Source organism: Lissotriton helveticus, chromosome 9 (assembly GCF_964261635.1).
Source record: "Lissotriton helveticus chromosome 9, aLisHel1.1, whole genome shotgun sequence".
NCBI classification, from domain to species: Eukaryota; Metazoa; Chordata; class Amphibia; order Caudata; family Salamandridae; genus Lissotriton; species Lissotriton helveticus.
In genome coordinates this window covers 359,058,584-359,070,254 of record NC_136070.1, presented here as the reverse complement: position 1 = coordinate 359,070,254, position 11,671 = coordinate 359,058,584, and the positions used below count along the sequence as shown (strand labels likewise).

The following is an 11,671-nucleotide window of genomic DNA, read 5'->3' as shown; positions in this document are numbered from 1 at the left end:
ACTATAGTGTTCTACATACTTAAGGCACGCAATTTATAGGGAATGCAGGGTCTGTGAAAAATCTAATCTTCCTGCACTCCCTATGGAGTCACCAAAACTCAACTGTGGTATACCATCCAATCAATTGTCTGCGCACACTAATAAAGGATGCATAAATTCCTTGCAGAGATCTAGAGTGATGTTTTGATGCACCAGGAGATGGATTTAACCAGGCTCTACTAGTCAGTGATTTTTTTAACCAACCTTTGCATTGCCTAAAAGAGCAATCATTACATTTACAATAAACGACTAGTGCAAAAACATTGTTTTGAATCTGCACTTTGGGCCAAACGTTGCTGAAAATGCGAGTTTAAAATAACAAAAGCATCACTGTAATCCATACATGAGTGTGTAAAATCAATGCAAGCTGGGTACCAGACTTAACAAAGATCAGGACCCAATGTACGAGCCTCCGAATGGTCGCATAGCTTATGATCCACATCGGTGCAATAATACAAATCGGATATGTATCAAAGGTATGCTGTGAGTTGGGAATGGCTTTTTGAGTCACCATTCACATTTTGTGTCGAGGAGAGTGCATACAAGGGGTATCCCCGCCTCTCTTCGTAATCATAATTTAATTAATTAATGGTTCATGACTGCAATTGTGGTCGCAAACCATTGATTTGATAATGACACATGAAAAGGAGTTATATTTATTCACAAAGTGGAAGCTGCCCTTGAGGGACAGCTTCCAAATTGTTAATAAGGATTGTCATCATTTAAGGGGAGGAGAGAATGGCGAAGGCACTGTTGCATATGCTCCCCCAAAATGATTCAGGAGTATGTATTTTCTGTTTTGTATTTTATTTTAGGCCCTATGCCTCCAAATAAACAAGAAAAGGGTTGTAATAAATCAGCAGCCATCCTAGGAATGTGAATGCAGGAATGGAGCCCTGCTGTCCCAACTCTTCCAGGCCTCCAACCCCTGCATTTACATGATTTTGGGAGGATTCACAAATTGAATCTATAGTATTGGGGCAGTGGTTCTGCAAAGCCCGTTCGATACAATTTTTTCTCTACAATGCATTAGTCATCTTCTGCAGCGTAAAAGTAATTTTAGGTTGTACTGTAATACTGTGCACAACTCGCATTTGTGATGCTAGCTGAGATTAGTACTTCATGCAGCTTGTTAATTCAATGGAAGTGAAATGACGTTTGGCTGATCAAGGTCACCGTTTTCAGAAAAGTTCGTCAGAGCAAAGAGTCTTCTCAGATAAGATAACATAATTTATTTATTCTGGACCGTCAGCATTGCACAATGTTGAAACCGTGATGCACGTGCACAGACTGATTGGAGCCCAAAGGCAACCTATCACAGTTTAAACGTCAGAGTCCAGTAAACGCAGAAGCAAACAAGAAAAAAAACAGACCGGTAAAATGTCATCATTCTGATACCGCTGAGTTTGTGAATCATGTGTTACAAATACGCCTACTGTTGTATTGCAATCTGCACATCCAGAGAGAGTATCTATCAGCTATATACATAGGTAAGGCACTGAGCACTATAAACAGAGTTCCCAAGAGGTCTTGTGAAAGTGACTTTTTTACAATCTAATTTCATGCTAATTAAAGATAAACCTGATATACTTGTAAATATTCAGCAGTATATTTTATTCATTCTCAGTAATCAGCATATACCAATCCTACAAGCTATGCTTTTCAAAGTATACTTTAGAACTGCTAGAAGATTACAACCAGATGCTTCAATTTTCATGGACTATAAATGTTTATTTACTATATTGTCCTCAGTTGAATTGTATTTGATAGACATAAACTATAGATTCAGAAGTATTGTCAAAGATGTCTGCCTGCCCTTTCATTGTCCAGATATGAAGCAATTTGATGTGTTGCCACGGTCATAGTTGTAACTTTTAATCTCATGATCCCCTGAACTATATTGAGAATAAGGGGTGGTTTGCTATATGTATAAGTGAAAATCATAAGCACCCTGCCCATACTAACTGCAGCATTTAGCAGCAGGGTTCTTTGTTCGTGTTCCTGAAATCTATCATCCTACTGTCCTTAGGGAGAGAGAACTTTACTAACAAATATATGTTCCACTCTTTTAAGAAAAGTGTATTAGTAAGGAAATCTCATTTTCCAAAGAACTGATCAATCTCAAGGTCCGTTTGAAAGTCCTAATTTAATCTCATACCAGTGGACATTTACTAACATTTTAGTCAATCGTTGTTTGTGTGTTGAAGTCCTCATTTGGTCCGAAATCATATCTATATTTTAACGTTGCTATGTTACCTTTGCTCAGATTCTTTTGATAGCTCATTGAGAAAGAGTTGCTGTTAATTTTTGAAAGCTTGAATCATTCAGCTGCGCTATTTTTTGAATTAATTGACCATTTAAGGGAGAACATAAGAGATAGATCACATAACATTTTTGGTTGGTGATATTTCATGTCTTTGGTGGTCCTTATGGCAGCGCATGATGCAAACCTTTCACCATCGCTATGAAAGTAGGTTTGTGAAGGTGGTAATTAGTGACAATAATGTTTGTGCATATACATTGTGTTTAATTGTTTGATATGTTGGTGATTTGTTGTGTTTTGTATTGCAATGTTGGTGCTACAATGTTTGTGCTCTGCGTTACTGCATTCTGCTGGATAACCTCTAAACTGTGGTTGTTGTTTTGCATTCCGTTTTCACAGTTTTTATAATGTGCAATATTATGTTTTTGTTGTATTGTTGCTTTGCTTTATGGTGCATTATTGTGTCCTCTTGTGTTATGCAATTATTTTAAAAGGTAAATGATTGATGCTATATTTGTAGCTAAACCCAGCACATTCCCTTCAAGTCACCAAGGCAAATTACATTTACTGCCTTTTAATATGGTAAAATACCTTTTTCAACTCTTCATATGATTAAGACACTAGGGTGCCAATTCAGAAACTGCATGTTGTAGAATATTTAGTTGTACTACACTTGTACTACTCACATACAACAAAAATGCTAACCTACATGCGGATGTCTTCACCTTTGCCTCACCTGTGTTTCACTTCAGAGATCTCTGCTCTGACTGCAGATATCCTAGCCCTTACTATGCCGAAGTATGTGCATGTATGCCTATGTTTTAGTGGTAAATAAGAGAGGGAGGGGGGAATGTGGGGAAATGTACTTTAGCTTAGACCTGTGGTGGATCCAGCACCACACATTGCCAAGAACAGGTACAGCAACATGCTTGATTGAAAATAATGAACGAGGGGACTCAAATTAACACCCATAGGTGTGTGCGTGTCACCAGTTACCAGTTGTGGGTAGTTATAGTTAGCTCTGCTTTTCGGTAGGTGGAGTGTTTTCTGCATTCGCACTTTTCAAATAAAAAGTTTGTCCACCTCAGCTGCTTCCTAGAAAGGTCTGGGGTTATCCGAGAAAAAACAGGAGGTGCCAAATCATAAAATCATCATTTATTTTCCATAGAGTTTTTTTAGACAGGTTTTATAAAAAAACTCTTAATGGAATTACACCAAATTCAGTAGGAAGTTAGATCCTGGTCTGCAAATTATGCATGTTGTGATTTGGTGTAAATCCATTGAATAGTTTTCGAGATAGTAAAGGTCAAATATAATTGTGATATGATGTGATAATAGCTTTATTTCGGCAGATGATGCCATAAAAGTATTCAAAAATATAATGTACATATAAAAATAGGGATGTCATCATCATCAAAATCATAAAACCTTTATTTGGATTTGCGTGAATTCATTTCTTTGAGTAGCATTGGTGCAAGGCTACAGAAGATTTCCAATCGGGCTAAAATACATACAAAATCTTTCAAATACAAATTTATATTATTTTAAAATCATCTGTGGGATATATCATAGAACACGTCATGAGTGATGCCATATGTGCGATCATAAGCAGTGCATGGTGGGGGCACAAGTTATAAGTTACAAGTTATGCTGCGAACTATAACTGATGAATTTCTGTTTTAGTTCAAATTATTAAAGTTCACAGTGACAAATTCAGCTAACTAGAACATATATATTATATATATTAAAGATATCCATGAGTGAGTGCCGGATGACTTCTTCGAAAAGAACAAAAGAAATCCCATTTTGAATATAAATATATATATATATATTCGGAGCTCCGCGGTTCCAAAAGAGAAACCAACAGGAATCAGCACTCGCAGCAGGTTAAACTTGGTTTTAAGTTTATTACGCAAAAATCCAATCAAACAGACGCGTTTCAGCACTTGCCTTTGTCAGTGTCAGCTGGCGACGGCAAGGCGGAAGTTGAAATAAGGCATTACCATTGAAACAAACAACGGACAATTTTCTTCAATTCATGAGCGCCATCTTTGAATGGTGAATTACTCAAATTCATAATGAAAAGATATCCTAAAGCAATGTTCATACTGGTCAACAAAAAATAAACATCAAACAGACTAGCAGAAATTAATTAGTCTGATATTTACATGATATTTACAATTTTGCCCTGAATGGGCTAATTCATTATGGTTATTGAAACTTAAAAACCAATTCTCATAAAGTCAACCAATCTCGCATTGCACTGATTTCCTATATTTCTGTTGGTAAAAGGTTTACAGAGTGCTAATAGTGTTCAATAAGACCTATGATGAATACATTGGTTATTACGGCCTGGATGGCCCACAGAGTGTACTGTAAATGATATATCTCCATAACCCATACACCACACTACCAAATTAACGTTTTAACGTTCAATTCATCATAAAGGTCACAAGCCAGCCACCAACAACATTTTTTAACTATTCAAAAAAACAAAACATTCTCAGGCAATGACACTGTTCAGCCCATATGTTGTCAATAACTGATACTTAGAGATGGGATAAGAGCTCTTCCCCTGCATTTAGGCCCCCAGGTGACTTCGTTGGGAGGTCTACAATGTATCTTGACTCCAACCGCCTAAGCTTCCGTTTTAGATCCCCGCCCCTTATGTCTTGCGGGACACAATCCAAACTGAAGAAGCAAAGAAGGGTCCTATCACTGTTGTGATGAGAGGCGAAATGTCGGGCCATAGGATAGCTCTCATCCTTGTTCACAATGGCCCGTTGGTGCTCTAGAACCCATAGCTTTACTGCCTTAGTGGTGCTCCCCACGTACCGAAGTCCGCAGGGGCACGTTAGACAGTAAACCACAAATGTGGTCGAGCCAGTGATAAACTTGCTGATCTTTATCTTGGAATCTTTATGTGGCACATGATAGGCTAATACCCTCTGGCTATTACTGCATGCCTTGCATTTCCCACATGGGTATGACCCATGCATGGCATGAAGATCTCCTTTAGGCCTTTCTCTTGATAGGTGGCTTGAGACCAGTCTGTCTTTCAACGATCTTATTCTTCTGAAAGTTATCATGGGTGTTTTTGTAAATCTTTTCCTATTACGGGATCTGATTTAAGAATTCCCCAATTCTTAGACATAATGGCTCAGACTCTATTCGCTGCCACTGAATAGTTCGTTATCAATCTGATAATGCCACTGCCACCTTTAGTTGTTTCGATCTTCTTATCAGACAACAGGGTTTTCCTATCAATGGCTTTCGCCTTTTCTTCAGCTTGTTGGAGTGAAGTTCCCGAATAGCCGCGTGATTTGAAGCGTTTCACGCTTTTACTTGCGGCCTCCGTGAAATCTTTCTCTAGAGAACTGTTGCGCTTTATCCTCAACAGTTCCCCGTAGGGGATACTCTTAACCAGGGAGGCTGGATGGCTGCTTCGCCCATGTAGGACAGAATTTCCTGCCGTCTCTTTTCTAAAGAGAGCGGTCTGAATAGTGCCAGAATCAACAAAGACCCTTAAGTCTAAAAAGCTGACCTCTTTCTTGCTCATGTGGTACGTAAATTGCAGGTTCAGATTGTTCTGATTGAGGACCCTTATGTATTCCATTGCTGTAGATTCAGACCCTCTCCAAATCAGAAAGAGGTCGTCGATATACCTTCTCCAGCATATTATCCTATCGACCCAATCAGTTTTGTCGTCTGCCCAGGCCACCTGCTTCTCCCACCAGCCCACGAATAAATTTGCGTAGCTGGGGGCGAAGCAGGTGCCTATGGCAGTCCCCATGACCTGTCTGTATCGTTGGTTCTGAAAAACAAAAATGTTGTTATTCAAGCAGAAACACATAAAGTCTATGATCATTCTGCTATGCTCCAGATAGCGGGCAGGTCGTAGGTTCAAAAAGGTCCTGGCAGCTGCAATACCATCATGATGACTGATGCTCGTATAAAGGCTCGAAATATCCATAGTTATAATCACCAAATCATCCTCCCACTCCACATCTTGTATCTGTCTAAGGAAGTCCTTAGTGTCTTTTGTATACGAGCTCAACTGAGCTACCCATGGGGCCAAGAAAGAGTCAATGAATTTCGACATGTTCTCGGTCAATCCTCCAATGGATGACACAATTGGTCTCCCTGGTGGTTGAGTGGCATCCTTATGTATTTTTGGGAGGTGGTAAAAACTAGGTAGTCTCGGCTGTTTATTCTGCAAGAACAGGTATTCCTCCCTTCCAAGTATTCCCTTCCCATACCAGTTTTCAACGAGGGAATGATATTTCCGGATGCTTTCCAGATATTCTTTTTCTGTTGCTGGCACATAATTGTTATGGTCCTGTAGTTGACGCAGGGCTTCTTTACAATAATCCTCACGACTCTGGATGACCACGTTTCCGCCTTTATCCAAAGGCTTTATCACTATTGAGTCATCTTGTTCAAGATTAAAGATGGCTTCTCTCTGTTGGAATGAGAGATTCCACTTGATGTTCCCCTTTTGGGACTCTTCAAATTTGGATAAATCTTGTAGGTCGTGGCTGACTGCTTCCGAGAAGACATCCACTGCATCAGTCGGTGTTTGAGGGAGAAAACGGGAGGTCGGCTTGAAGGCACTACGTTCGCCTATTTGGGTTATGCCTATAGATGTGCCCGTCCCAACTACATCTATCGGTAAAACGTTCTGGGAACCACTTTCTTCTAGTAAGTCCTCCAGTACAGCCATGCTCTCAAGATCACTAATGCTCATCTCAGTAGGATCCGGTTGGGCTGTGCCGTCCACCCTTGGTGAAATTGAAGTATCTTCTCTGAGTGCCTTTTGTTTAAAATACTTCCAGAGCTTAAGTTTCCGGACAAATAGGAACAGGTCTATGCGAGTCTGCGCATATTCATAGCGGCCCGTTGGACAGAATGTAAGCCCTAATTTCAGGACGCTTTCTTCATTCGCTGTGAGGATTCGTTGTGAGAGATTAATTATGTTCAAATCCACCCTTAGTTCTTCTTGGTCTTGACCTGCCGGTTCCTCAACTTTCTGGTGCCTCTTCCTCTGTCTTCTCCCTCCGCGCCTCGTGATGCGTCTCCGCTTGCACTTGTAGATTGGTCCGGGGGCCGCTTTTTTCCATCCCTCAGCCAATTCTGGCGGATTAGATCGCATTCCTCGCGAAAAGAAGGCGGTTCAGCTAACTAGAACATATATATAATATATATTAAAGATATCCATGAGTGAGTGCCGGATGACTTCTTTGAAAAGAACAAAAGAAATCCCATTTTGAATATAAATATATATATGTATATATATTCACTGAAAAAACCATAGGTTTCACACCAGTTATAGTTAGGTGGAAATTTTACTCGCGACCGCCAGTAGGTAATATATATATACATATATATATATATATATATATATATATATATATATATATATATATACACATCCAGTTGAAGGCGGACGCCGAAACACGTAGACTCACCACACTCTGCACGAAAGTGTGTTAAATAAACACTTTTTGTTTCTTTAGCAAATTGCTTGTGGACTCTGCTTTATGGTGCTGTGGAAACTCTCGCCGTGTGGAGGTGTGGAGTCTGCTGAAATATATATATATTTATGCAGAGTTTCCTTTCGGATAGATCCCAATGTGTACAACTGGACACCTATGTATCCAGGACCACAACTGTGGATGAGGGTGTGCCTCAGGGCTCCATATTAAGCCCTACTCTGTTCAATATCTATGTGTCATCTCTGGCCTCTGTTATTAAATCCTGCGGTTTCCAAACCATCTCCTATGAGGAGGACATGCATGTTATTGTCCCCATAGAGAAGGACCCGGTAGTGACCAGAGATAGATTCAAGCTTTGCATGACAAAAATAGCTGCATGGATGAAAAAGAACATCCTGCAACTTAATTCCAACAAAACTGAGATCTTATTGTTTGGGAAAGCTGAGGACCTATGGACTGAGGAATGGTGGCCGGGAGAACTTGTAGAAGCTTCCTCCCCAAAAGAATGGGCAAAAAACGTGGGCGTTCTAAAGGATAGTAAACTATCTATGGAGGAGCATGTGAAGACCCTTTCGGGCAAATGTTTTGGGCTGTTGCATACGCTAAAGTAGATCTTCCCCTGGATTCCTCTCTCCACCAGAAGGGTTTTGATACAGGCACTTCTAGTCAGCAGACTTGACTATAGAAATGCTCTACTGGTGGGGATGAGGGAAGACCTGCTCTTGAAGGCTACAAGTCGTACAAAACACGGTAGCATGCTTAGCCCTGAACAATCCAGCAGGCACCCCTTCCTTACCATTATTGAGAGAGTTACATTGGCTCCCCATTAGGAAAAGAGCAGTTTTCAAACTTTTGTGCCTGGTTTTTAAAGCCCTGGTCGGACTGGGACCAAGATACCTAACAAAGAAGTTAGAATGGTATACCCCGGTCAGGCAGTTAAGATCTAGTGGCCAAAAGCTCCTTCAAACCCGGAGAATTTAAAAGGCTAAGATGGGAGGTTGTGCCTTTTCCTATCTGGCCCCCAAATATTGGAATGCATTGCCAGAAGACCTGCGAGCATATATATATTACCACACAGAGTTGCCTCAAGAGATGGAGCCCACACGGGTGATATCTTGTGCATCTTTTTATTTTGGAGACTGCAACAGGGTATATGCACCGCCAGCAGCACACAGTTCTTAAAAGTCAAAACGCCGACGCGTTTCGGGCTCCCGCCCTTCGTATCAGGCTGACTTCCAAATGAGCACACGCCGTCTGTAAGGACTCTTTTAAGTTAAAGTACCCGCCCTGATGGGCGTTGCCGCGCCTGCAGCTTCCTGGTACTGGTAGTTTTACCAAGTATTCCTCATGTGAGTGAGCCCTTCAATTCAACAAATGTGAGTTCATGCAATGAAATAAATTAAATCCCCAGTGGGTGGCTGTCTTTTTGGTGCAACAAACGATGTTGGTTCAGCCAGTCCCCAAAGCACCACCTCGTCCCATCAGTACACACCATGTGGCATGAACCGGGTCCACAACAGCTGCTGGGCGTCCATCGCGGCTGGGCTCGCCGCTAAACATTACCACACAGAGTTGCCTCAAGAGATGGAGCCCACACGGGTGATATCTTGTGCATCTTTTTATTTTGGAGACTGCAACAGGGCAGTCTCCAAAATAAAAAGATGCACAAGATATCACCCGTGTGGGCTCCATCTCTTGAGGCAACTCTGTGTGGTAATATATATATATATATATATATATATATATATATATATATATATATATATATATATATATTCCAACGTAAACAGGTTGCCCCACATGAAGACGCTCACACAGGAGAGTTTGTCTTCAATATTTAATTGCAGGTTGCAGTGGCATAAGTTCGTTCCTACCATCCATTATTCCATGGCCATACGCGTTTCAGATTCCTTCGTATCCTTGTTCACTGGCATATTCCAAAGTCACAGTTGTCTATATATATACACAGTCACAATCCTGGCAAACCACTTTACTGATGAGACCTTCCAGGTATGGACAGTTCAATGCAGAGAAATAGTTTCAACGAAAAGGTGCTTTAAATGTGCATATAACACACATTGTGAACCGGACTAATGCCTGTCCTGGTGCGTTTCGGCTGCCAAAGTGCAGCCTTGATCACATGACAGACCACCACAATTCAAACGTTTAAATAGTGAACAATCCCTTCCCAGGCTTGTAACTGATGGGCACTCATAGAAATGTAAAACAGACTGTACTTAAATAATGCTGAATACATATTGAATTTCATGACCATCCACATATCTTAGAATACATCAATGCAATACTGCCAGCTGCTCAAATCGTTGAAGCATACAATCACATCATGCAATTTAATACATCTTTGTGATAGACCATTGTGTGAAACTTGACCTAGCAACATGTAGCTGTCCCGAAAATATTGCAGAGATATAATCACAATGTGATAGAAACACAATGATTTGCCAGTGCTAGATTATAAACCCATATCTGAAAACATATTGTTCATTTATGTTTCTACATAGAAAACAAGTTCAACTGGCCTAAAATAATTCATATTGAAGCATGACGTCAATATATTAAGACTGATTGGAACATGCATGCCACTCTAGGTCTCATATGTACAGCTTCATCAAGAGTCAACATCTGTAATGTGCCAGTGCTAAATTATTGCCTTAATCCCTCAAGTGCTGAAAGAAAGTGCGATGTGATTGTTTACCATATTACTCCATATTGATGAACAATTAAGCTGCCCAGAAGCTAAATATTGAAGAACCTAATATTTTTGATAAAGTGCCAGTGCTAGAGCAGATATATACAAGTCAAAAAGCCCATTATAATTTGAAAATAGCAACGTGCTACGCCGAATGACAAGCAAACCCCTTGCGAAGGTAATTGGGCACTAGTGTCACACCTGGATCCCTCCCAAAAATGAATGAAAGCTTGGAAATCATACTCATTCAATGCAGTGTGAACATGTGTGGGTTCCAACAGAGAAGCACTGTTGACAAGTGGAAGTTAAAATTAAAACCAAACATCAATTATAAAATACATGAACATTAGAGAAAGTTCTGAAAATCCTCACTGGTATTTAAACCATTAGGCATTTTTGTATCTAGTGCTAGTATGAAATGTGACTCCATTTTTCATAAACACTTTTCTCTGTTGCCACCTCTTTTTGATGTAGGGACTGCCCAGATCACAAAGTATTTGAGTTTGTTTAAATTGTTGTGATGCACTAACTTGAAGGGTCGGGCAACAGGATAATTGGGATCAGAATTGACTGCTGCCCTCAAATGCTGTAGAATTCTATTGAACCCTGGAAGTTTTGTATTGCCTACATACTTGAGCTCACATGTACATTCTGAGATGTACACAGCATAATCAGTGCGGCACTTGTAATGGCCCTTAATCTGAACCAGTTTGGGGCTGAATGTTGTTCCATACTCTGTGGTATGTGCGCCAAATTTACAAGCGCAACATGTGCTGCACTGAAAAAAACCTGTTCTGCTAGATAGCCAAGTTTGTGTAGGGATAAATTCTGGACTTCTTTTTACTAATACATCCCGCATCTATATAGCTCGCCTGAAAGTTATGGGTGGTAACTGTAATGTCTTGTTTTATTTAATAAGTATTTATCTGTAATGCTTACTTCATTATAGAATGTAGAACACTCTCTTGTCTTGACAGAGAGAATGTAGAATGTTAAGTGGAGTCAGTTGGTTTCTGGCTGTTCATGGATGAGGCTAATAAATATATCTTGGATCTACAATTTACTATTTATTCATATTTAATTTAAGTTTTAACCATTTTACATTGGCGACGATCATACCTCGTTCCGCCTCAACATGCAGCCGTCCCTGACACCTCTCCAGCG

The 11,671-nt window shown here is 40.2% G+C and overlaps 1 protein-coding gene across 2 annotated transcripts in view; it reads left to right on the top strand.

Annotated features, from left to right (window-relative positions):
- Positions 1-1,357: 1,357 nt before the first annotated feature.
- The window catches only part of LOC144781324 (alpha-1-antitrypsin-like), an 87,756-nt gene continuing 77,442 nt past the window's right edge, over positions 1,358-11,671 (top strand). Inside the window, exon 1 of one of the 2 annotated variants that reach the window (XM_078660100.1) lies at positions 1,358-1,529. The gene's annotated coding sequence lies outside the window, so the exon portion shown is untranslated. The remainder of the gene's footprint in view (positions 1,530-11,671) is intronic. The other variant, XM_078660101.1, reaches the window with a different exon arrangement.